The following is a 26724-nucleotide window of genomic DNA, read 5'->3' as shown; positions in this document are numbered from 1 at the left end:
TGAATGCCTCCACTTGGGGCAGAGTCTTATCCTCGACCCAGAGATGGCACTCCACCCTTTTCCAGGCGAGGACCATGGACTCATACTTGGAGGTGCTGATTCTCATCCCGGCTGCTTCAAACACACCTGCGAACCATTCTTTCCAGTACTCTCTCGGGAATCCAAAAAGTGTGTGTTTGTGTGTGTGTGTGTGTGTGTGTGTGGGGGGGGTGCAATGGTCAGGACTGTGACCCACCCAAATGCGGAGGGAGGCTACTCTCTCATCCACTTGGTTAAACTCTAACTTACAGGCACTGAGTTGAGGGGCAACAAGTATCGCCACCTCTGCCTGTCGCCTCTCACTGCCAGTAACACTAGAGTGGACGAGAGTCCAACCCCTCTTGAGAGGACTGGTTTCAGAGCTCTTGCCATGCGTTGAGGTGAGTCAGACTATATCTAGCTGGAACTTCTTAACCTCCCGCTCCAGCTCAGACTCCTTCCCCACTGGAGACTTGACATTCCACAGACTCAGAGCCAGCTTCTGTAGCTGAGGATTGAACCACCAAGGTCTCTGCTCCTGGCTGCCATCCATCTCACATAGCACCAATGGTGATCCCATTGGAGGGGGGGCCCACATTGCCTCTTTGGGCAGTGCCACAGGTTAATCAAATGGATATGTGGGTAAAAGTTCTTATCTGGGCCACAAATTAATCACATTTTGGGAACAACATGTATTTTGCAGCCTGACCTTAATGAAATCGTAAGAAGTGATATCTCTTGGTGGGGATATCTTGGATTGCCAGCAATTTAATCAAATAGTGGAAGCAATATAGAGCTTGCTGGCTAAAATCAATCAAATGGTGGAAGCAATTAATATTTTCTTACCACAAATTAATCTTATTGTGGGTATAAATTGTATGTATGATGTATGTGAACTATTATATTTCTTTCTCTATGCCCACTCAAGGGGCCTCATATCCAAAGATGTATGGATTTCTTACAGGAACACAGGGTATGATTAAATCACAAAAACAGTATCTAATATCCATCCATCCATCCATTTTCTTCCGCTTATCCTGTTTTGGGTCACGGGGGGGGGGGGGGGGGCTGGAGCCTATCGCAGCAGCCTTCAGGCGAGAGGCGAGGTTCACCCTGGACAGGTCACCAGTCCATCACAGGGCCAACACATAGAGACAGACAACCATTCACACTAACAGTCACACCTACAGTCAATTTAGAGTATCAATCAGCCTCGTCCCCTCTTGATGTCTTTGGACTGTGGGAGGAAGCTGGAGTACCTGAGAGAACCCACGCAGGCACAGGGAGAACATGCAGACTCCGCACAGAAAGATCCTGTGCCCCGGGCTCGAACCCAAAACCTTCTTGCTGTGAGGAGACAGCGCTGACCACTGCACCACCGTGCAGCCTATAATATAATATTCAAATAAAAATATTCAAATATGTAGAAACAGTGTTTGAATGAATCCAAGCACATTTCATTTGTATATCCCAATCACCGTTCAGTTCAGCACATGCATGATTACCATGCCCTCTATCCAACTTGATTTTAACATGCAAATATTATATGTGTATAAACAGGTTTGACCGGTGGATGGTTCACTCCTCCTCACAGTGGGGCGCTGTCTTTTGTCCACGTGCTCAGTAGTGGCTGGGCCTGGCGCGGCAGAGCTGGTGTGCCTTGGAGTGCGCTGGCGTTGGAAGCGTGTTTGGCATGTAAACATGCTATTTTACGCAGGAACAGGTAAGGCGCAGTAATGTACGCTGCTGCCTCTTCATCTTGCTCATGCACAGAGTGTTTTGGTGACGTGTTCGTTTCACTGCAATGTGGCAGACTGCTGGTGCTGAGGGGACTGAGTTGCCCCTCTGGGAGCCCCTTTGGGGCTGATATATGACAGTCCCTCGTGGTAAGTCAGTGTTGTATGCTCCTCACTTTCACTTTTGTTGTCCGCTCCTGCCGACTGTCTTTCCTCATGCTGTCGTCCTAGATTATGTTTTCCGGCGCTCTCTAATACCAGGCCGGTGAGGCCCCCCCTAATTATTAAGGTTGTCCCATGGACCCACTGCTGTTTTGGCGGACTGGAAATGCGGACTTGCTGCAGACTCTTGTGGAGCTGGTGTCAGGGCTCGTTGTAGCCCCAGGAATTTTGTTTGGGTTATTAGTTGTTCATGTTGAAGTGAACAGGATTTATTTTGTGAATTTTACTTTGTTTTTTTTGTGGTTATTTGGTTGATTTGTTGTCCTCTATTACTTTAAATATATTGCTTTGGTGTGTGTGTGTGCCAGAAGAGTTTATTTGTGTTTGGGCTGTGTTCATTGGAGGCCTGTTTTACAATTTTCTGCTCTTTCTTTGTGGACATGTGCTGTGGGCCAAGGCGGCGACCCAAATCCCTGGTGGTGGTGGTCTTGTTCCTCTTCACGGGCCCCTCGTGTATGCGTGTGTGGGTATGCAGTGCCACAGGTGTTTTTTTTTTGTTGTTTTTTTGTTAGTTTCATCCTCCCGTGATTTGAGTTTGGGCCACCATCGTGGGCCCTGTTCACCCTTTTCATTTTGGCGCCAGTTTTGGTTTTCCTCAGCCAATATAAATGAATGTATTTTATTGATTTGACAGTGAAATGAACTTGTTTTTTTTATATACATATATCCTCATAAAAATGTTTCTCGCCCATGGTATTTGAACTTGCGACTGCCTTTACTATCCATCTAGGTTTGTCAGATTATCTAACTATTTCCTGGGGCGAAACTCCCCAGGTGGCATTGTCAGCATTAATTCTTTCTACCTTCCTCATGCCACACAGGCATTGCACATGCACCACCTCTCCCTTCAGGAAATGTGAAAGAGGTGAAAGTTGGTCCAAAAACTGCAACTTTACAGAACGTTAGAGTGATAAACTGTAAGCAGTATCAGAGAAATGCCATCAATGCTTTGTTTGTCAGTCTTAGAGAATCACCACATTTTACGCATGTCAGAATCAAGCACCACCGTGCCGTCAAACAATCCGGCAATTCTTATGAAATATTTCTTCGTAATTTCATCAGGTAATAGATGAAGCTTTATGTAAGAAATGATCTTTTCCCTGCAAGTGTGTCTCATATCTCTACATTGATCTGCATCATGACAGTTCAGAATCACAAACAGCATTCCTGCATGGGCTATGCCAAAATTTGATATTTTTATTCTAAATGATACACTGTTTTTTTTATTTTTAAAGCTATCATTTGGTTTATGACACGTACTATTTTCTGCTACTGTTTTTGTAAATAGAATGCAGCAGTGCACCAGGGAAAAGCTGAGGCTGATCCATCATTTTGAAATTCACTCATTTGTTTGTTGATGAAAGTGACCCACATAGAGAGTCAGGAGCTTGTTGGAAGGCTTTGATTCTGCAGTTTAATTGGTAAAAACAGCATGTCATTAACCTGAACCACTGATGAATAATGTTGCACTAAAACATATGATATTTGAAGGCACATGTGCTGCATTTTTATATTTTTAATTTGTTTTTATTTTAATTGATTTTAACTAAGGACATCACGGTGGTGCAGTGGTTAGCACTGTTGCTTCACAGCAAGAAGGTTGTGGGTTCGAGTCCTGGATCTTTCTGTGTGGAGTCTCCATGTTCTCCCTGTTCCTGTGTGGGTTCTCTCTGGTACTCCAGCTTCCTCCCACAGTCCAAAGACATGCAACTGTGGACGAGGCTGATTGATACTCTAAATTGACTGTAGGTGTGACTGTGAGTGTGAATGGTTGTCTGTCTCAATGTGTTGGCCCTGTGATGGACTGGTGACCCGTCCAGGGTGAACCCCGCCTCACGCTCAAAGTCTGCCAGGATAAACTCCAGCCCCCCCCCCCCTTATCCTTAACAGGATAAGCGGTAGAAAATGGATGGATGATTTTAACTAATAAATTAATGACAGAAAAAGAAGTGCTCATCCTACATGATTGTAAACTGTTTCCAGTCCTGTTGTTTGTCATGCAAAGAGTCATGGCCTGATTAAGACCTTCTGAACGCAATATTTGTCAACATACATTTGTGTATCATGTGTTATTTGCATCCGGATCGAATGAAAATAGTTTCATTTAATGATCTCGCTGGAAAAAAATATTTCATATCCCTGCTGACATTTGGATGATAACACTCCCCACAGCTGGCATGGCGGGGCTCAGGTCAGTGGCAGACGACCTTGTTATCTTTGTGGGCTAAACAAATTAATAGATAAAACATAGTGGTCTTAAAACACAGATTGTCATATTTTCTAATGGGGCCAAAGCTGCTGTTGTTATCTGTCCTATTTTGCGTCTTCTTTTGCACACTTGTTGTATATTAAATGTGTAAAGTACTTTTAGGACAAAAATATTTGAATTTCATAATATAACATTACAACAGTAACAACTGACAGACATGTGAATACAGATCTCAGGACACCACTGTGGTGCTCTCATACTGCAATATGTCATCAGGGGAAATGAAAAGTTGGCATCAGCCTAACTCAAACAGCTAACAAGTAGTTCCTTTTTTCTCACATCGTTTGATAACTGACACACAAGGAAAGCCTGGCATACTTTGCAGATGCAAAGGATGGGGACTTGAAAATGGACAAGCTGTTACTATATGATAGTTTTCTTTATTGTTTCATCTATTGGAGATAATCTGCATTATCTCGCATCTACATTCAGTGTTATTTTAAATATTTCGACAATACTCGCCCATACAATTCAAGCAGATAAAGCCCAGGGAGGTGAACAGCGTAGACAAACTTGCATTTTCAGCAGCTGTGACCTCCGACCAGTCAACATTTTTAAGTGCATCAGGATCCAACCTACTCACAAAGAGCACAAATTACTCCCTCTTCCTAAAGGACTCTAAATGATATGCTTTTAGGAATAATTATTATCAAAGGCACGTAGATGAAGCAGAGCAGAAAAAGGGAGGCAGAGTGCCTGAATGTCCCCGACCTTAACCACGATTAGCATAATTGAATTTCAAATGATTGGGGATGTATTGAGCAAAAGGGAAGCTATTGAAAGCGCGTAAATGACCCACAGTTGGTACACCTCAACATTATCTGAGAGTGTGGATATGGTTGACCGGAGGCTTGATGTGTTAGCCTAAGTATGGTGTATTATGTGAAGACATGAGGAAGGGTCAGACGGCTCATTTAGTTGGTATAAAACAGACGAGTGGCTGTACTTGTTTCATTTTTTTATGTGAGGTGTTGGTGTAAATCCATTCAATTGATCCCTTCAGTAAAACTGTTCTCTCTAATTCACTACTTCGCACTGTGCTTTGATAGCTGGTATTTTGTTTGTACTTTCAACGTGTCAGAGGTGTCCACGATCTCCTTCCCTCCATCAGAGAGTATGTTGCTCTGCATAGTATGTTGCTATGTCATCCTGATGAATGAGCAGAGAGGTGTGGCAGTAGGTTGGGCTGGTTTTTCCTTGTGAAGTGTTGAGTTACCTCACAAGCAGAGTCCCTGGAGCTGTGACATCCATAAATGTGCACATAAAATCAGATCCCTTAGCAGGTGGTATTCTGTCCTTGGCGAAGGAACTAAATACAAATTGGCATACATTAGAACGATGGTAGTAACCATTCCCGAGGACAGACTGTTATTAGTTTTCTGTCATCTGTCAAAAGTCAAAGGCTCTCTTAGAAGCCTCTGATTGGATTTGAAGCTGCCTCAGAGGAGACAAGATGCAATCTTGATGCGGCTGCTGCCCACCTCACATTGAAGAGCAAATGAATCCCATGGTTTTAATTAAGAAAAGAAAATTTTAACTACAGTTAAGATGACTGAACACACTTTCCAAGAGTAGGTAGTTTTAAATTCCTGCTTGTAAACATGCAGGATGAAAAAAAAGCTCTGAGGTAAAGAGCAGTGGTGCATTGTGTATTCAGAAGGAAAGGTGGTGGGCAAATAGCATGATCCTCCTATGCACTATGTTCTCCTGAAGAAACTAAAAGCTGTCAAAGTGGTGAAAATATGCAGCTGCTGAATCCATGTGACAAAACATGCAGGACGGCATGGTAGGGTGAACTAGAAATGTAGAACTAGGGAGTACAGGGTGCTAAAATGTTCAGGTGTTAAAAATGGCCTTAATCAACAAATTCTATTCTTGTACCACAGTGAATCGTGGACTTTATTTAAAAACCTTTTCTGGGAAAACTGCTCCTCCTTATAAAGCTGTAGCACAGCTCATAAACAACATATGCTCACAACAATTACGGTTACCCGAAAGGTCAATTTAACCTTGAGTCAGCATCGCAGATGCAGGCCAAATAACCGAGATTGGAACTGCTTTGGATACATGATCCATCTGTAGTGATTAGCTCTTAAATAGGCCACCAATGTCTGCTCCTTTCACATACGATGAACCAGAAAATGATTCACTTACCTCCACTATTGTCCACCCGTATTTTACATCTAAGATGCTAATGTGTGTTAGAAAGACTGAAGGCAGGATTCTGGGCTTGTTGGAGGAAACTGCAGAAGATGTGGCAATTCGCACTTTCGACATAAGTCTATTTAGAACAGCAACTTATTAAATGCAATTTGAAATACAACACTCAAATTCTGTAACTTTGTAACTTTGACAAATAATCATGAACTAGATATGCAGTATCTGCTGCAGAGGAATCCATTTAAATTACGAAGGGGATCATATTTTTGGTGGAGTTTGACTTTAAGCAGGATTGTGCAAAAAAAAAAAAATGATGAAGCCAATTTACACCAAACTTGGGAGTGGTGTAATACAGGCCAAGAAAGAACCAATGAAAGGGGCAGTGGACAACATGTACATGTCAGAAGGTCTTACTCTCTCTTGCAGTCATAATCTATTCTAGTGGTTGCTGAACTAACAAACCGTGTATGGTCAGAGATGGAACAGCAGTAATACGATAGACATTTCACGCGGTGTATCTCGCCACAATACATTTCATGATGTCACACACAAACAATAATGACTTGAAGATGTCAGAGGCTAAAGTTGGTAACTCAAGCAATTCGTATTCTTCGTAATTGCTTTAGTAAGCAAACATCTACGCTTACCCGTCCTGCTCTTCTGTTGATCCGACAGTATTTGAGACGGGTGACAGAGTGAACCCTTACAATACTCAGCCATGTCGTGATTAATCCAACACCTGTCAACTCCAGAGCTCCTGCCGTCAGTGACAACACGTATAACACATGATATCGACTTGTTTACGCTATTGGCTAAGACAGCCTTAATGGTTTTGACTAATTTAATTCTATATTCTATGCATCAAAATGTTCATGTAGATTAAATTTCCATGTTGCACACCAAAATGAACCTCTTCAAGTAAATCCTTATAGAAACAAATATATGTAGTGACTTGATAAGCTGGTGATGATGATGTGTCTTGAGGATGTTTAATACAGTTGTTACTCGGGGCACCACTCATTGGAATTTAGATTCGTCCAACGAGAAACAACCAGTCTCAGGTTATATCAGGTGATAGCTTATCAATGAGTTCTTTGCGGGTCAGTGGCTTGTATACGAATATATAAACGAGTTGGAACATTTCTTGTAGATTTAAGAGGATTTAATACAAAAAAGAAAACACGTAAGACAGAGTAATGATTCCAGCACAGCAATTAAGGCACATGTGGAGTATCAGACATGAATTATAAGATTTACCTGAGATTCAAGTGGACGGCAAAGGTAGCAGGTAAAAAGGTGTGAGGTATGAGCGATAGTGACCTACAAACAAAAGAAAAACTATTGAATAGACGTTGAGCGGACTCTGAGGAGTCGGGCGAGTTGGCAGTGAGAGAGAGCGATCGGGGCCTGAACAGATGCAGCACTGATCTTTGTTATTGCGACAGCGCAAAAACCAATAGAACCGGCTTACGTTCTCAGCTGGATTCTCCCATCGATGTACGGTGCCTCTCCAACAAACTGGCGGGAAGACAGCCTCCAAAGCCTCCGCCTCAACGACCGTGGCTCCTGCTGGGATTTGCTGGATGGAGAAGGGAAACCGGTTGGTTCGCTACTGTCTGGTCTCAGGCTGCTGGCTGGCTCGACTCGATGCTCCTCTCAGGCACAAGGTGGCTTCACTCCGCTGGTCAGGATGGAGATTCAAGGCTCACGGGAGGTCAAAAGTATAGCGACCGTGAGCCACGACTGATGACGAGTTACAAAAATAGAAAATCAAGAATTTAAATGCTACGCAGAACGATGCGTTCACAAGCTCAAAATTGAGAGGCATGTTTAACTCCGTGTACCAAAAAAACTTTACGAAAGGAAAAGTTCTTGCAAGGAAAGACAAGAAGTTCTGTATGAAGTTAAAGAACAAAGAAACAAAAAAATGAAGCAGAATAGAAAAGAAAAGGGGAGAGACGGACCAGCCGCTCCAGGAGCTCACGCGCAAAAACAAGAGGCGCTGAAGAGCGCCCCGAACCCAACCCAACTGCAATGGATGGTGTCACGAATATTATAACAAACTGGTCCGCCTCGGGGGAGTGACCTTTGACCTGTGTGGGCCTGCTGGCCTATCAGCATACTTTGCCGTCCTCAGTACTTCTCAGATATTACCGTATTAAACGGGGTAAACCGAGGGCAGTCATGCATCACACAGATCATCTAGAGAATAAGATTTCTCAGAGGTATGACAATAAGAGTGAAAAGCAAGGAACTTAACAACTACAGACAGTGAAATATTCTTAACATCATGTCCATACACATAGGTGTGTGTGTGTATATGACTATGTGAGTGTATTTGGGTGCGAGTGTGTGTGTGTGTGTGTGTGTGTGTGATTGAAGTTAAGTGAGGAATTCAGTGACAGAGACTTCAATTACAAGGTAGCATCACTTAATACAGTCCAGGTTTCATCAATGGACGTTGATAGATTCCTACTCTTGTACTTCATTGAACAGTGACACAGACCCCTCAATCACATGAACACTCCAATTGACGTAAGCAGTTGGATACTGGAATGTTTAAGCACCAATACATCCCAAGAAAGAGGGTGCATCTTCACATGATCACACAATGCATGCTCAGTTCATAATCTCAGGTCTCTTCCACAAGGTGAAAGTTTGTTACACCCTGTGGGGGTAGAGGTCACAGAGAGGTGAGAGACCCCCCCTTGGCTAGCACTCCTGACTGGAGTTACGTCTTCCTTCGTCAGGGTCAACAGGAGAGGATGACTGGACGTCTTGATAAAGAGGGAAGAAGATGTTCTTGGTTCATGTAAGGGTTAATTATCATTAGAAAGGTCAAGAGGAAAGCGTTCTGCTCCTCTTTCCGGACTAAGTGTTCTGAGGGGATTACTTCAGAAATCCTGAAGTAGTGATGATGAAGGAAAAGGGGGCTAGTACACTACAATCCCCCACTCGATTAAAAAATCCTCTTGTCCCAACAGACGATTTCTTGCATCGAAAGGAATGCAAGATCCTCCTTTTGCTTCAGATGACAGGATTAAGTCGTTCTCTGGTGGTGGAGTGTTGTCGTCACCGGGTCGGAAACTAACTGACAATACAAAACTCAGTGCTGCAGGAATTTGTTCATGAATTGAGAGGGTAAGGTTAAACATGGGCCATGAGGTTATAACAGCAATATATGTAATAATAACTTAGTGTTTTTTTCCATCCATCCATCCATCCATCCATTGTCCTCTGCTTATTCCTATTAAGGGTCACGGGGGGGGGGGGGGGGGGCTGGAGTCTATCCCAGCAGCCTGCGAACATGAGGTGGGGTTCACCCTGGACATGACTCTTTGCATGACAAACAACAGGACTGGAAACAGTTTACAATCATGTACGATGAGCACTTCTTGTTCAGTAATTAATTTATTAGTTAAAATCATCCATCCATTTTCTACCGCTTATCCTGTTAAGGGTTGTGTGTGTGTGTGTGTGTGTGTGGGGGGGGGGGGGCTGGAGCCTATCCTGGCAGACTTTGAGCGTGAGGCGGGGTTCACCCTGGACGGGTCACCAGTCCATCACAGGGCCAACATAGAGAGACAATCAACCATTCACACTCACAGTCACACCTACGGTCAATTTAGAGTATCAATCAGCCTCGTCCCCTCTTGATGTCTTTGGACTGTGGGAGGAAGCTGGAGTACCAGAGAGAACCCACACAGGAACAGGGAGAACATGGAGACTCCACACTGAAAGATCCTGTGCCCGAGCCGGGACTCAAACCCGGAACCTTCTTGCTGTGAGGCCACAGTGCTGAGCACTGCACCACCGTGCCGCCTTGCATTGCAACATATGTTGTTCAATTAATTTACTTGTAAACAAGCATGAAATATGATTACAGTTTTAAAACCTCTTGACACAGATATTACACCTTAGTTTACATGCACTGTTCTGCTGGATCAGTGAGGGATAGTGCTCACTAAACAGTTCAGATAGGAATTCACTCAATGTTTTGTACATTTCAAGTACAAAAAAACTCTTACATTTATTTCTACTACATAAATTTTGAGTCCCAGCTCAGGCACAGGATCTTTCTGTGTGAGTCTGCATGTTCTCCTTGTTCCTGTGTGGGTTCTCTCTGGTACTCCAGCTTCCTCCCACAGTCCAAAGACATCAAGAGGGGACGAGGCTGATTGATACTCTAAATTGACTGTAGGTGTGACTGTGAGTGTGAATGGTTGTCTGTCTGTATGTGTTGGCCCTGTGATGGACTGGCGACCCATCCCTGCCTCATGCTCAAAAGCTGCTGGGATCGGCTCCAGCCCCCCTCGACCGTTAACAAAATAAGAAAATGGATGGATGGATGGATGTTGCAGCACATTTTCTTGGCTCTTGATTTTTTTTTAAAACATATTGTTTCTGGACTACAATTAGTCATTTCTATTCTCTTCTTTAATCCTTATCAAATCAACAAAATACTATTTTGAAGTGCTTGATGGATGTGAGATCAAAGAATAAGTGATGCAACAGAGGTAAAGTACTGCAGTTCAGTGTTAACTAGAACTGATGGCCTTGAAATGCCAGAGCACGTGATGCAGATGAGCACATCATTATTTGTTAATATGTCAGATGTATGTTTGTTTTTTATCTCTCTTCATCATTGTGTTTTTTTAATTGTTGTTGCCGTTTGTGATTGTATTTTTAGCATGACAGAGTTGTTCCAGTGTTTGGAAACTTACTACGTCAGACTGTAATAAGTATTTTATATATGTGTCCGGATCGAGCCAAACGGTATCTGGCATAGTTCTAATGTGGCACTCACTTCAACTGCCTTACCAATTATGACAAAAAAGAAAGCAAAATGCTAAATTTTAAGGTCAAGCTAACCAGCTACACGAAAGTATGCAAAGTATGTTTTCTCAAAAACTATTGACTGTCATGATAAAATGTAGGATTTAATGACATCAAATTACTTGATTTAAAAATGCATCATATTTAAAGGGGTCAAAACGATTCCAGATAGCCAGATACATGTAAAAAAAAAAAAAGTGACTTCACCACTAGCTTTAGTTGTACTCTATGTTAACTGCTAATTAGCAAATATTAGCATTCCACCACACAAAAATCTATGTATTTTCAGGGAAGCAAATTTGAGTACAGTACCTGGCTGGAGTGAGAATTCTACGCCACACAATTCACCATCAGCACTTCGGATAACATGTGCAGCTTGCACGTAGTGGGATCAGGAGCATAGCTGTAAGATTTATGAACGTAGCCTGAGTATGGCATCCCTGGAATGAAGGGAATTTCATAATACTAGACACACTTATACAGTCCAGTCATTAAAAAAACATGTGGTTCAATATCAACAACTCAAAGCAATAAGACAGGCTTACAGTAAGAGCAGAAGTAAACTGGCAGCAAGAACCACAAACTGAACAAAAAAATATCCCACTCCAGACATATGAATACAGAGAATTCATGTTTAAAATTCAAACCTAGATGAATCGTAAACGTCAGTCCATTGCTTTCTATTTTGAGTTAACTGTAACTCAACTTTGGCAGACACACTTGAAACGAATTGTCTGTATTTAAAATATTGTGCGTGTGAAGAGGAACACACCACGCTCATTGTTTGTCTGGACTGAACTGTACCCACAAAAGTACATGAACGCATGTTCATTTCTGACCAATCACTTTTCCTCAGAAGCATTAATACCAATCTGCAAACAAAATATTTTCATTGAAAATCTGCCAATAACAATTGGTGGCCTACATGTTTGGGCATCCCTCTCATTGGCTCTTGAGTTGACACAAGGAGGTTTTGCGGAATGCTAAACAAGGCATAAGCTCACCATATGATTTCATCCGTGTTATTGTCACAGTGTCTCAGTGTGAGAATTGATCCCACAGTGTGGAACTGAAGGTGAAAATGTGTGCCAACAGCGTGAGGGTTGGGAACCCTGGTATTTGCATTAGCACGGTAAGCACGTTAGATTATATCAACATTAGCATTTATCAAAAAAACAGAGTTACGACTAAAGGTACCCACAGTGAGGCACTGGCATGGCTGTAGTCTTTTCAACAGTTACTACTGTCCAGAATTGTACTAATTACCCATTAATTAACATGTTCAATATGTTATTGCTACAATTTAAACTACTTGTGTGGCCGTGCTCTCCATGAGATTTGAAAGACATTTGGGTCACTACTCCATTTGGAGGTATGGATAAAAAGTGACAAAAAAAATGAGGAATTTAGGGTGTTTTCATGAAATCATTCTTTTTTGTTAGTGTCAGGATTTTGGGCTGTGAATCCGACAGATGCACAGGGAAGTTTCGTTTCAAAAATGAAATGCACAACAACCAAAAGCAAGCCAGGTTGTTTTTTTTTTATTTTCTTGCTGCCAAGTAGAGAAAACTTGACACGCATGACACGACCCCATGATCACATTACAGTGACGGCCTGAACCAACAGACATACGCAAGAGTCTACTTGGGAAACGGACTGCTCAAGTTTAGCTTACAATCAAATGTATATGTGCTGTTTGTATAATTCTGATGTGTGTAATTATTACGTTCAACCAGTAATAATTGTGATTCATTTTTTGATATCTATACGAGGTAATGGTTACGTAACTTATTTTGCCCCTCGGTGACAAATAAAGTGCTTTGCCTTTTGAGTCACACACACACTCTCGCACAGCAGGTGCAATCCTCCCTATCAAAGCAACTCTCCTCCAAAACTTAACTCTGTACACTAAAACCTCCTTTTGGTAAAAAATGACATTACTATAAAAAAAACCAAAAAACTTGTATCCAGCGCTCACTGACAATTAACATGTTTTAGAGCTCTTCTTTACAGCAGTTCCATAGTGAGCCACGTCTTTAAATGTCGTTTACAGTTGGACAGTTGGAAAGGATGTCACAGTTGCACATCCTCGGGAATGATAAAATTATTGAGCAAAGCTATTTTGTGCTTCATTTATAACTTTTGATACTGATTGTCCTGCTTTGGGTGTTGGCTTGTGTGCAGCTTATTTAAATGAACAACATCAATAGTTATACATTTACAAATTCCTGAATTACATTAAATGCTAACTTTTTTCAGTCTAATGCCAAATTGCTAAAAGATCCCCTTTAAGATACACTACAAACACAAAAAAGGCATATTGTGTGCTAATGTCTGCATTGAGGTACAAACATCCCCCCCCCCCCCAGTTTGTGCCAGAGAACACATATTTTGTTGCTGTACTTCACAGGATAAAAGTTTGGTTTTGATATAAATCTAATTATGTGTATTACACCATGCTTCCCTCTTGAACGTAGAAGTTAGATTATAAGTATTATGATAATTCAGTATCTTTCTGTGAAATTTTGAAAAGATGTGCTGCCCAGCTACAGTTTCCTGTTCCGATTCTGATTTTGATATCTTTAGCGAAATTTCAAAACTGGCCTGTTCATGATTTTAACATCATTTATCAACTTCACACAGTCTTCACAGTGATCCATCACCAAGTCCCAGAGGAATTTCTGATGGAATTTTTTCACAAAGAGGACATAAGTGTAAGAAGCACATGTCGTTTCCGAGTGGCACCAGGTGGCGCTGTGGGTAATACGCTCCGAGATTTAATGACTTCCTCCTTGGCCCATTGTACTCCATGCCAAGTTTGTTGAAAATAAATGTCATCGTTTTTGCATGATCCAGCTGAAAGAGATTAAAAAAAAGGTTCTGTTTTGTATATGCAAAGAAAAATGACAGAGGGCGTGCAGCATTTATAATAACTGTTTTCTCAAACATGATTTCATATTGTACATGACATGCAATCCTAAATTGCAGCCATGTGTTTGAGAAGTAACATTCTCCGCTGTGCCATGTCGAGACGCTAGGCTGCCTGGCCTGGCAGCAATGTATTAAGTGGCACATTGATAATTGAAATTTTTGCAGTCCTCTGAAGCCCTTCTGCTGACTGCGATGTTTTGGACAAATAGTCTCTATTACTCATGTGGATCTGGAGAGCATCAAGGAGGGAAAAAATCAAATAGACCTGTGTGAAAAACTGACTTTATTGGTTAGTCAGGTGTCAAGATTTTGTAGGTCATGCGGAACAATTCAACACTTAACTAACAAGACAGGAATCTGTATGAACCTATTATGTTTCTCCTTTTATTTCCCATTCCCCATAGGTAAGAGAGGTAAACATTGCAAACAGAGTTAACAACTGATAGATACCAACTTCAGAGGTTCCCTCAAACTATTTGCATCAGGTCTATAACCAGATCACTGCAAATGAAGAACCTCTTTTTATTCCCATTGCCTCAGAAAAATATCACATAGGTAATAAGCCATTTTGCTTCAATTCCAATGGACCTCGTGAATGCATTTTCACCCGTGGCACTCAGCTAAAACAGAAATAGAACAGACTGTTGACAGTACCCAATGTCACATAATCTCCCCCTGAAGGACAACCATCAAAGATCAATCTATTTTCCTAAATGCTATTCATATATCAATCTGGGCAAAGTGCCAAGGGAAATAGCATATCAGAGTTTGAATCTAATGACAGTTAAATAGATTCTGCCGAAGGGCAAAAGCCAATACAGTAACATCAACTGCAGACATGAGAGAGGTAACAAACAGGCTCACAGAAAACAATGGCTCGAATTTAATCGCTGAATTGAATATTACGGGAAAAACTGTGAAACTCTTTTGCCTGGAAAGATAACTCCAGCTCTAAGCCAGGTGATAACTTTGTCCCTGTCAAAGACATAGCTGCTCATCAATCTTACTAAAATAAGAAGAAGTCTCCATTCGTCTCCATCTATCTGTCCAAGTCCACCTATCTACTTGCTAGTTGGCCAAATCCATGTGAAAATTGCACATGGCCACAGAGAACTACCATACAAATAGAGTGAAGTGGCCCAACAATCATTGTTATTGATTTATTTCGTCTTTTTATACACAACAACAATTTGGCTGCATTCTTTTTCTATGTTAAACACAGCCCCACTCTACCATTGGAACCCACATTGCGGTTGAAGGTGTAATTGATTTGCATCATCTTCTGCAACCTATTTCGTTACATGACAGAAAACACAGATAACACCATTCTGCCATTCACTTCAGGTGAAGTTCATATCCTCAAGTACTTTCTTATGTCATAACTCAACGCTTTTATTTCTTTGCGCATTTGTTGTGCTGTAATTTTGTTTGGGTGCTATATGACATGTTAACTCTTTTATTGCAAAAGCATACATAGGTTGAAACAGTCATGACTTTTGTAAAGGCTTCAAAGAAGCCCACGGCTTCTTATAATCACTCACATTACAATGTCATGACTCTAAATGTGACACTTTTTTTTATTTACCTTTTTAACCAAGCCTACTCCTTTTATATAGGTCATAGCAAGCACATTTCATTGACACAGAACCCTTGTTATGCACCAGTACAATACAGAGGTTGTGTATTCAAACAGAACAAAAGAAAGTTGAAAAGTGACAATGATGTATACAGTAAGTGCAATAGTTATTAAAGCGAATTTACTTTGAAAACACTTTTTGGAGCTCAAACTGTTTTTAGTCACATGCATAACCCTCTATGTTTTGCACTTTACAATTGCCAAGCACACATGAGAAGGTGAGGCTTTGTTTGTTGTACCACCAACTGGCAGATCAATTCCTCTCCCACACTGCCCCCTTTGATAATTGCAGAGCAAAGGATGTGTGTTTACAGTTCTAATTTCAGCTCTGAAACACTTTGGACAGAACTAATAACAAATTCCTGTGAGGCAGATGGACGCAAGAAAACAGAGTGTCGGTATCTTATTTTTTAATGCAAGGTCTGATATGATTGGTGAAAAGTCAATACTAATAAACATGAGGGACTGGCCAAGTGAAAGCCCTTCAAAGTGTCATATCAAGTAAAAGATCGCAAAGACATAATTAGCCAGTTTCAAGAAGGCACAGATCTACATGACCTTGAGTAATTAACATTCATATGATAGCAGTGAATGTCTAATGAAGATGCTCTGGTTAAAATGGCTGAAACTTAAATTGAACAACAGTCACTGTTCCCCCATGCTTTGAAAACACAGTGAAATGCAAAATAAATTTTCCAATTTCCATCCCAGTGCCACTGTGTATCTTGTATGTTATAACTTGAAACTTTTATCCTTGTAAGTGTAGCACCTTTGATTCTATTTCATGGTTAAGAAACACTCTCATCATCTAGGTCCCGATAGGAGTCATACCTGGAAGTAACCCACTGAAAGGAGTGGGTGCTGATATGGGTTGGAACAGGGGGCCCTTTAGTGTCAATACAAACAATAAACAAGGACAGCATAGCTGTGCAATTTACTAGAATAAGGCACCATTAAAATGAAAGTAAACAAAATCTGAGTCCATTGAAGTTGAGCTCTACAACTCAATGAACAGCTAAAAAAGAACAAAAAACAAAAAAGAGAGGCTAAATATACTGTATATGTGAGTATGTAAGTGTGTTTATGTCCATTCAGTTTGCGCGACTACTAACCGGGTAGATGAGTGTGTGTATCATCTGTTTCAGAGTGTGTAATTCAGATGACCTTGATTCTTCGTGGTAGGTTCTGTGGCTGCCCACACTGCATCTCTGACTCTCTCTCTCTCTCTCTGGATGGCTGGGCAGGGCTCGCCATCAAAGTCGTCCTGTTCTTTTCACTTTGAGAGTTGATCAGACCGACAAAAATGTGCAGTGCAGAGTTGTAAAGATTTAATTTGATCAAGTTATCACACACAATATTATGTCTTTAGCAACACATACGCATCATGTTTAACCTGTATCATCCAATTTTAGTTATTCTGATCCACTTTTCAGTAATTTAACTTTTTAACATCAACTGAATTACAGTTTCCATACAAAATGGTGCAATTCCTTGTAAAAAAAAAAGAAAAAAGAAATGCACTACATCCGATCCAGGAGCATGGAGTGGTGGAGGGGGCCTGGCCGAAGGAACGAGCGGACTGGTTCTGACCGGCTTGACGTGGCTGACATGAAACATGGGGAGAACCCGCATTGACTTTGGGAGCTTCAATTGGACAGTAACAGGATTGATGACCTTGGTGATGGGGTACGGACCAACAAACCTGGGCGCAAGCTTCTTGGACTCCACTTGGAGTGGCAGATTCCTGGTGGATAGCCACACCCTCTGGGCGTTCCTGTAGCGTGGAGCGGGTGTCCTCTTATGGTCCGCGGCGACCTTGTAGATGTTGGACTGCCGTTGGAGGTTCTGGTTGGCTTGCTCCCAGGTTCTCCTGCAGCGTCTCACCAAGGCCAATGCAGAGGGAACTGAGGACTCCGAGTCTATGGTGGGGAAAAGAGAGGGTTAGGGTGAGAAAACCGCTCCAACTCCAATGTCAGAAGCATCCATCTCTACCATGAACTGCTAGCTGGTGTCCGGGAAAGTGAGAACGGGCGGAGGTGAAGCTCTTTTTGAGGCCCTGGAATGCAGCTTCACATTCAGGGCTCCAGATAAATGATCTGTGGGGAGAGGAAAGGTCATGCAGAGGTGCGGCTACAGTGCTGTAGTTCCGAATTAACTTTCTATAAAAGTTGGCAAAACCCAAAAACCTTTGAACCTCCTTGGGTGAACTGGGTGTGGCCCAGTCTGCAACTGCAGAGACCTTCTCGGGATCCATCCTGATCTCCCTCTCAGTAAGCACAAACCCAAGGAACGAGACCAAGGGTTTGTGAAACTCACATTTTTCAGCTTTCACAAACAGCTGGTTCTGAAGCAACTGCTGAAGCACTGAACAGACATGGTGAGTATGGGTCTCTTCATAGGGTGAGAAAATCAGTGTGTCATCTAAGTAGACAAGAGGAAAACATTGAACATGTCGTGAAGTACATCATTGACCAGATTTTGAAACACAACAGGAGCATTGGTGAGACCAAAGGGCATGACCAGATATTCATAGTGACCTGTGGGAGTGTTAAAAGCTGTTTTCCACTCTTCCCCTTTATTTATTCTAAGTGATATGCATTATGGAGGTCGAGTTTCGTGAAAACCTTGGCCCCCGCCAACAACTCAAAAGCAGTAGAAATGAGGGGGAGAGGGTACCTGTTTTTGACGGTGATGCTATTATTACTGCGATAGTCTGTGCAGGGTCTGAGGGTCTTATCCTTCTTCTCTACAATGAAAAATCCTGCACCAGCAGGGGATGAGGAGGAATGGATGATTCTGGTGGCGAGGAAATCCTTTTTGTAGTCCTCCATGGCTTTTCGTTCCGGAGCAGAGAGAGAGAACAACCTACCCCTGGGTGGGGTGCTACCTGGTAACAGGTCAATGGCACAATGATACGGATGGTGAGGGGGTAGGGACGTGGCTTTAGCCTTACTAAAAACTTCAGCTAAGTCATGATAACATAGTGGCACATGAACTAGGTCAGGGTTCATGGGGTCAGAAACAGCAGCAGAATTGCTGGACTTGGAAAGACAGGAATCAGCACAATTGGGTCTCCAGGAGGTAATCCTCGCACTGCCCCAGTCAAAATCAGGATTGTGAGTCTTAAGCCAGGCGTGCCCTAAAGGATTGTGAGTCTTAAGCCAGGGATGTCCTAAAGGATTGTGAGTCTTAAGCCAGGGGTGTCCTAAATTTACCTGATGAACCACAGAGTCAATTAACATGGAAACTTAGCATCTCGGTGTGAGAGTCAGGGAAAATTAGCTTAACAGACTGTGCACGGTGATTTTTCCTGCCCAGGAGGGTGCCATCTACAGCCTTAACCTCTAGAGGGTGTTGGAGAGTGAACTTTCTCAGCCCCAGTATCCTGATGAGGTAAGAGTTCATGACATTTGCATCCGCACCAAAGTCAATGAACACAGAGACCAGAAGAGAATAAGAGACAGAGACAATTCTGACCAGAGGCTGGACTTGGGCAGGTTTATCAATGACAAAGCTTCTACCCACCATGAGCGGCTTCTTAGTTCCTTTGACATGACAAGTATTCACAAGATGTCCCAGCTGACCGCAGTAGTAGCACCTTCCATCCCTTTGTCGGCGGAGACGCTCCTCCTCAGGGAGGTGGGTCCAACCCAGCTGCATGGGTTCCTCCGTGGGAAGGTTAATGGGAAGCAGGCTGGCTGCTGGTAGGTGGACTTGGTTCGGCCGATCCTGAAAATCCCTCCTCCACCCGCGATGTGGCGATGAACGAGCCTGACGTTGTCCCCGCTCCTGGTCCCCTCGGTGAGTCTTTTGTCGATTTTGATGGCCAAGGCAATGTGTGAATCCAAATCCTCAGGTAGATCTATGGAAACCAGCTGGTCTTTCACAAATTCAGAGAGTCCTTGAAAGAAATGCATCTGTCAAGGCCGCAGGATTCCACTCACTTTCAGAGGCGAGGGTGCGGAAGTCCATAGCATAATCCGAAACCTTGGATTTTGCGGCGAGTTTTGTTAGCGATATAAAACCCTCAGGCTCCATTCAAAATGTGGGTGTTTGATGGAGAGTTGCAGTCAGTGAGAGTTTGGATAGAGTTTGGATAGAGTTAGAGATAGTTTGGAGAGAGTTTGGAGATTTAGCAGAGTGAGGAGAGAGAGTTAGGAGAGAATGGAGCCAGCTAAGAAGAGGAGGATGTCCCCTGTGTGGGAACATTTTGATCTCATTTCTCCCAACAAGGTGTGTACAGTTTTACTTCTACAGAAGATTTTTTTTCATAATGATTGTGCAATGCAATTTATCTTCAGCTATCTTGACTTTTTTTACAAGGTGAAGTGTCTCATCCATGCTTAGACACTACAGAGCTTTGCATGAGAAGAACGACAATACCAAATGTGGACCAAGACCAGGTGAGCCACCAAAAAAAGCAATGATGATACAGCATCCAGTCATGTGACTAAATGATATAACAGTATTGTACAACTCTTATCAGTTAATATGTGTGATATTTATATTTGTGCTTTGTTTTTATTTTCTTTCCTCAGGAGAAAAATCTCAAACAGATGAAGACCTGGTTAGCATGGTGATTGAGGACACCCAGCCATTTAGTATTGTGGAGGACAAAGGATTTAAAAGATTTGATAAATTGTTAAATCCTAGCTATGTTCTCCCCACTAAAAAGGTAATAAAAGCATTAAAAATGGTGCTTTTACAAAATAAAACCATTAACAATGTGGACGGGCAGGACTGAGGCTCAAACTTGAGTCCATCAGTCACAGCCACACTATACACTGCTTCACAGCCACCTCGTACTTTTAAACGAAATACTTTTTCTTTCCTTTAGGCCCTGAAAGCCGTTGTGGAGGCCAGGTACCAGGAGATGAAGGAGAAAGCTAAGGCCAGCATTGAGAAGGCAGCAGCTGTGAGTCTGACATCAGATATGTTGACCTCCACCAACACAGAGGCCTATCTCACTGTCACTTGCCATTTTGTTGATGACTCCAGCACATTAAATACAGTTGTTTATGGAGTGCAACATTTTCCCAAGGCTCACACTGCAGAAAATATTGTACAAGTGAAAGGCTTACTTATGAGGGAATAGGCTATTACTGAAAAAGTTACATGCCTTGTAACAGATGGAGCTGCCAATATGGGAGCTTGTGCAAGGGAGCTACGGCTCAAACATGCCATATCTGAAGCTCACACCCTTAACTTAGTGGTGAAGAAGGCCCTTGACCAGACACTTGAGCTCTCTGACATCCGAGCCAATTCCAGGAAGGTAGTGGGATATTTCAGGAGCAGTACCACTGCAAAGGTAAGTTCTGTGGCTTAATTACAGTTTCTTTAATGCTTCTTTTGTTTATAGTTCTGATGCCTTGACAATTTAATGAATGCTTTTTTAATTGTATCTTAAGGAGGGCGGCACAGTGGTGCAGTGGTTAGCACTGTCGCCTAACAGCAAGAAGGTTTCGGGTTTGAGCTGTGGCTCAGGCACAGGATCTTTCTGTGTGAGTCTGCATGTTCCCCCCTCTGCCTGCGTGGGTTCTCTCCCGGTACTCCGGCTTCCTCCCACAGTCCAAAGACATGCAATTGGGGACTAGGCTGATTGATACTCTAAACTGACTGTAGGCGTGGCTCTGAGTGTGAATGGTTGTCTGTCTATATATCTTGGACCTGCGTTGAACTGGTGACCCATCCAGGGTGTACCCCCCCCCCCTTGCCCAAAAGCTGCCGGGATAGGCTCCAGCCCCCACACGACCCTTAATAGGATAAGTGGAAGAAAATGGATGGATGGGTGGATGGTGATTAGAGGTTAATATTTAATGAATTTTCTCATTGTCTCTGGTGCAGAGAGATGAATAAGCACGTTAAGCCTTAATGCCTCAAAGTTACAATGGACATGAATTTCATGCAGTTTTGACCAAATTAAAGAGTGCTAATGATATTTTATTTTTTAAAATCTGATATTCGTTAGTTACTAATGTAACCACAGTTCTCTGAATACTTGACCATAATTATAAGAAGACCTTTGAATGTATTTATTGTTTCACAACTACAAATGAACACTTGAAACTGAGGATAGATTTTTGTTGTACAACTAAACTTTTTTTAGAACATGTTTAAAACTAACATGATGGAATGAATTAATTAATGCAAAGTAGACTGTTATTGAAATTGAAAATGACCATGATTTATACAAACAGTATATGGATGTAACAAGCATTTGGAAATTATCTGGTCAGCTATAGGTCAGTTTTTTTTGTTTTTGTTTTTTTTGTTTGGTGATACCAACAAAAAAGGATTGCAGCCACATCGCATCGTCCATTGGAGCCAATCCTGCTGGGCTTGAGCAAGGTTTCAGCTTTCCAGATCCAGACACCAAGGGATTCCCAGTGCAAACTGGGTGGCAAGCCAAATCAGCCACTGCAACTAAATCCCGAGATGTGTGGAAGTTCTTTGACAACCCCCCTCCCCCCTTTACGGATTGTGTGGTAGAACAAAATAAGTGCCGATACACTGGCACTGATAAAAAAAAAAAAAAAATTAAAAATGGGCCCAATGCAAGAAAGGTTGACTTTTATTGGATTTTATTTTGCCGGCTTTATTATTTTTCATTCATTGTTTATCAAGCTGTTGTATTTTTCCATATGTGCCATTACCTCTCAATAATAATTGGCCTCAAAAAAGTTAACCCATTGTTATCCGTCTTTATTTATGTTCAAAGTACTGGCTTTTAAAAACCTATAAATTAATAATGGCCCAGCTATGACTATTGATCACTACCGACCTGTGCTCTACTACTTTATTGTAAACAGACTTACACCCACCTCTTGCCTGAAGGCAGCTGGGATAAGCTCCAGCCCCCCTTCCAACCCTTAATAGGATAAGCGGTAGAAAATGGATGGATTTTACAGTATTAAAGAAATGAAATAATAAATATGCATTTTAATCTCCTCATAGACATGAATGAAATAATAACCACAGGGCTACAACAGTAAAAGCTATGAAATGAAACTTTCAGGAAAGGTACGGACCACCATACATCAGAAAATACACATGCCCACCCGTTGGTGGTACAATTAGCTAGGTTCAAACTTTTAGACACATTTATGTCAATAACTCCCATATACACAAGCCACAAAATTCAAAATCTTATATTAATGTTTTGCTTCAGTTGAATTGATTAAAATTCAACTTTGCACTATTTTAAAACCTCTCACCCTGCACCTCTGTACCAAATTTGGTGCCAGTGGGTTGCCCTTTGGGGGCTACCCACTGGCACCAAAGGGCAACCCATAGGATGTTTCAAAAGACCCTTCATGACAAGAGGCAGTATACCCAGCCTGCAGGAGGAATCACAAGGTTCTGGTGCTTTGTGGATCAGGCAGCAGTACAAGGTGGGGACATTGGCGGTCTAGTCCCCAGCTATGGAAGCTGGCCTTTTGGGTATGGAATGTCACCTCTCTGACCGGGAAGGAGCCAGAGCTGGTGGAAGAGGTTGAGAGTTACCGGCAAGATATCGTTTGTCTCATCTCAACACATAGCCCTGGTTCTGGAACCCAAGTCCTTTGAAAGGGGTTGGACTCTCCCCTTTGCTGGAGTTGCTCCGGGTGAGAGGTGGCGGGCTGGGGCAGGGTTTCCCATAGATCCTAGACTCTCTGCCTGTATGTTGGGGTTCACCTCGGAGGACTAAAGGGTTCCCTGCACCTATGGGTCGGGGAACGGGTCCTGACTGTTGTCTGCACTTATGTGCCCAACACCACTTGAGAAGCCACACAGACTTTGTAGGCTCAAACAAGTAGTGAGCGTCTGCTGGGAATGCCTGGCGGAAGAACCCGTCTGGATGATCTTTAATTCCCACATCTGGCAGAGCTTTGACCACATCCAGGGGGCAGTGGGGGACATTGGGTCTGAATAGATCCTGTTCTGCTCTGCCATTGTTGAGGTGGTAGCTGCGGCCGCAAGACTGGTGGGGCCAGGCAGGGCAGTAATTCCTCAATCCTTCTGATGGACACCAGAGGTGAGGGGAGCTGCCAGGCTGAAGAAAGAAGTCTATAGGGTTTGTGGGTCTCCAGAGGCAGCTGACTGGTATCGGTGGACAAAGTGTTGTGAAGCCATGGCAGTCACTGAGGCAAAAACTCGGGCGTGGGAGGAGTTTAGTGAGACCATGGAGGATGATTATTGATCAGCTCCAAAAAAGTTCCGGCAAACTGTCTGGCTAGACTTGTTACACACCTTGTAATTTCCCTTATTTACCCCAAGGCTAATTCTACATCTTTTGGGTTGTAACAAGTGGGGCTCATCTGGGATCTTTTCATTAAGTTTACTTCGCCTGTCCCGGTCCAAAATTTGTGTAATGTAGGTGGCTTTTTTTTTTGCCGTTTTTTTTTTCCTTGTAAGTAGTTGTGTGCAGTACTTGTGTGTTGTTGGGCTTTCTGTGCTTAGTGTAACATGGCTAAGATAGCATTGTTTAGCCTAGCTGAATTTGTTCAGAGTCCATCCCTCGAGCTGTTAGACAGCTGCCACGTGAAAGACTTCTACAATTCTACAATTTCATTTAGCAGACGCTTTTGTCCAAAGCCATGTACAACACAAGCAAGAATTCAGACTTAAGGAAAAACCCAGAGGAAGTGCAAAAATGCTTCAGTTGTGATTTGGTCACAGGTACTGCCATCTAGTGGCAGAAGAAGTGTCGCCCCCCCTCCCTTTTTTTTTTTTTTTTGGAAAAACATACAACATGACACAACACAGTTAGTGCTACATAATCACTAAGTGGTGGGTCTTGGACCCTCTGACTTATTCTACCCCACAGGACAAAGAGGAGAAGAGTCAGGTTAAGTGCCTCAGTGCTCTCTGAACAATTGAGTCTTCAATTGTCTCTTAAAAGTAGAAAGGGACTCAGCAGAATGCACAGAGTTCGGTAGTTCGTTCCACCATTTGGGAACAACAGAAGAGAAGGGTCTGGCTAGAGATTTGGAGCAGCGCTGGGCTGGAAGCACCAGGCGTCTTTTGCATGCAGAGCGTAGTGGGCGAGAAGGAGAGTAGACCTGGATCAGGGATTCCAGGTAGGCTGGAGCCGTTCTTGTGATTGTTTTGTAAGCCAAGAGAAGTGCCTTGAATTTGATCCTGGCTGCCACTGGAAGCCAGTGAAGAGAAACCAGCAGTGGGGTGACATGTGCCCTTTTGGGATGGTTGAAGACTAGACGTGCTGCTGCATTCTGGATCATCTGCAGAGGCTTGAATGAGCATGACTTAAATGATGTTGTGGCTCACTTTAAATTCAGGTGCCAGGGCAGATAATGAAAATGATCTTAGGGTGTTGACTGCTAGTGACCTGACAAAATCAGGGGTTGTTTGGCTTCAGCAAGGTCTTCTTTTGTTGGTTTTGGTGTGGATCCTCCAGGTGATAGTGTTGTTACTCCTCCTGGTGTTACTGGCGCCTGCGTTGTAGGTAGCTTGCGAGGTGAGACTAAAAGTACTCCCAAGAAGGAGACGAATGGTAAAGCAGCCCTGGGTGAAGACTTGCAGGCTGAGGAGGTGCCTGAAACACCTCCAGGTGATAGTGTTGTTACTCCTCCTGGTGTTACTGGCGCCTGCGTTGTAGGTAGCTTGCGAGGTGAGACTAAAAGTACTCCCAAGAAGGAGACGAATGGTAAAGCAGCCCTGGGTGAAGACTTGCAGGCTGAGGAGGTGCCTGAAACACCTTACACACTTCCTGTTTTCAGCCCCCAGTCACTTCCGTCTTCCCTGGAGACAAGGGACGGTGCCTGTTTAAAAGTCCACCTCGCTCGCCTCAAAATGGAGGCTGAGGAGCGAGGGAGAGCTCATCAGGCTTCACAACGAGCCCAACTGGCTGAACTAGACCACCATCTGCAAATCAAAAGCTTGAGATAGAAACCCAGTACAAGTTGCTTGAGCTCGACTCACAGAGACAGGCCGCTGTAGTTGTCACGCCCCCTGCTCCTCCTACCAGTTCCTCACAGCCCACCTTACAGATCAGTAAGTATGTCACCCTGGTTCCTGCTTTTAAAGAAGACGAGGTGGATTCTTGCTTGAATGCGTTTAAGCGCTTAGCAGCCACTTTAAAATGGCCCACAGGGATCTGGCCTGTGCTGCTGCATTGTAAATTACAAATTTAATTTGGCAAAGCCCTGGAAGTTGTGTCTGCACTTTCTCTTGAAGATAGCCGAGATTACAGTAAAGCAAAAGCCCCTGTTTTGCGGGCTTACAAGCTCATTCCTGAAGCTTACAGGAAAAAGTTTAGAGCCCACAGGAAGAGTTCAACCCAGACATATGTGGAGTTTGCCAGGGATAAGGGGAATCATTTTGATCGCTGGTTGAGTGCGTGTGGCGTGATTTAGTTTGCTGCTCTCCGTGAGCTCATCTTGATGGAGGAATTAAAGAGAAGCCTTCCTGAGCACATGTTAATTTATTTTAATGAACAAAAGATTACTTTCTTGTCTGCTGCTGTGGTGGCAGATGAGTATGTGTTAACTCACAGGGTTGCTCCTCCTGCCTTTGTGCTTTCTTCTGATCAGCCTCGCTCTGCTCCTGTTGTACCGCGCAACATTAACAGAGCGCCCGCTGCATGTTCCTATGAACGACTGCGTTTGTTCTGCCCGGCCATCTCACCGCGGAGTGTTCGGACTTTAAACGGCAAAAGCAAAACCCACCGGCACCCGCAGCGCAGGCCACTAAACCAAAAGGTGTAGTCTTAATCAGCACCGGCTGCGGTGAAACACTCTTTCTCAGGCGTGAGGAGTGCTGTGATCTGTGCTATAAGCCGTTCATTTCAGAGACGATCAGCACTCAGTTCAAATTTTGCGGGAACACTGCATGCTCCTGTCATTCTTTCACTGCCTTTCTCATCTGCGTCAGCTTACAGCTACAGTACAGTGCTGCAGGGGGTGGAAATGGGTTAG

At 43.0% G+C, this 26724-nt stretch overlaps 1 pseudogene; it reads right to left on the bottom strand.

The window, feature by feature from the left end:
* Window positions 1–424: 424 nt before the first annotated feature.
* LOC147262963 (uncharacterized) lies at window positions 425–19919 on the bottom strand (annotated as a pseudogene).
* Between the last annotated feature and the right edge of the window lie 6805 nt (window positions 19920–26724).

Source organism: Aulostomus chinensis, chromosome 4 (assembly GCF_037954235.1).
Source record: "Aulostomus chinensis isolate RoL2024-O1b breed Wild chromosome 4, RoL_Achi_v1.0, whole genome shotgun sequence".
In the NCBI taxonomy this organism is placed as follows: Eukaryota; Metazoa; Chordata; class Actinopteri; order Syngnathiformes; family Aulostomidae; genus Aulostomus; species Aulostomus chinensis.
The sequence above is the reverse complement of the archived record's forward strand: the minus strand, read 5'-3'. Positions and strand labels throughout refer to the sequence as shown.